This window comes from Echinops telfairi, unplaced genomic scaffold (genome assembly GCF_000313985.2).
Source record: "Echinops telfairi isolate 266 unplaced genomic scaffold, ASM31398v2 ScPeMD7_7421;HRSCAF=8459, whole genome shotgun sequence".
In the NCBI taxonomy this organism is placed as follows: Eukaryota; Metazoa; Chordata; class Mammalia; order Afrosoricida; family Tenrecidae; genus Echinops; species Echinops telfairi.
Window position 1 is genome coordinate 17,792,658 of NW_022111321.1, and position 603 is coordinate 17,793,260.

General features: G+C 43.6%; 1 non-coding gene across 1 annotated transcript; it reads right to left on the reverse strand.

Annotated features, from left to right (window-relative positions):
• Window positions 1-257: 257 nt before the first annotated feature.
• On the reverse strand, window positions 258-398 carry LOC115872265. Its single transcript, XR_004047769.1, has one exon. It is a non-coding gene; the product is annotated as a U4 spliceosomal RNA (small nuclear RNA).
• Window positions 399-603: the final 205 nt, after the last annotated feature.

Below are 603 nucleotides of genomic sequence, written 5' to 3' on the forward strand. Positions count from 1 at the left end.
CAGAACAAAATCATACTCAATGTGAATGGGAAAGGGGGAGTGGAGCTTGGAGTGGAGACGCAAAGCCCAAGGTAGACAATTGGACATTCCCTCACAGAAGGGTCACATGGAAGAGATGACCAAGTCAGGGTGCAGTATAGCACCAATGAAACACACAACTTTCCTCTAGTTCTTTTATTTTTTAACTCAAGAGAGATACTTTATTTCCAGAAAAGTTACAAAGAAAATACAAGTTACTTTTATACCGGTTTACTCAGTCTCCGTGGAGACCGTCAAAAATCGCCAGTGCCGACTACATTTCAAGTTGTCATGGCAGGGTATTGGGGAAAGTTTTCAATTTGCAATAATTGTGCCTCGGGTAAACCTCATTGGCTACGATGTTGTCACTACGCAAAGCTTTCCTCTAGTTCTTCCTTCCCCCCACTATCATGACCTCAATTCTACCTATCAAATTGGATTAGACCAGAACATGCACAGTGCTACATATAAGATCCGGCAACACAGGGAGTCCAGGATAGATAAACCCCTCAGGCTCAACAAGGAGAGTAGAGATACCAGGAGAATTAGGGGATAGTGGGGGGAGAAAGGGGAAATGGATCACAA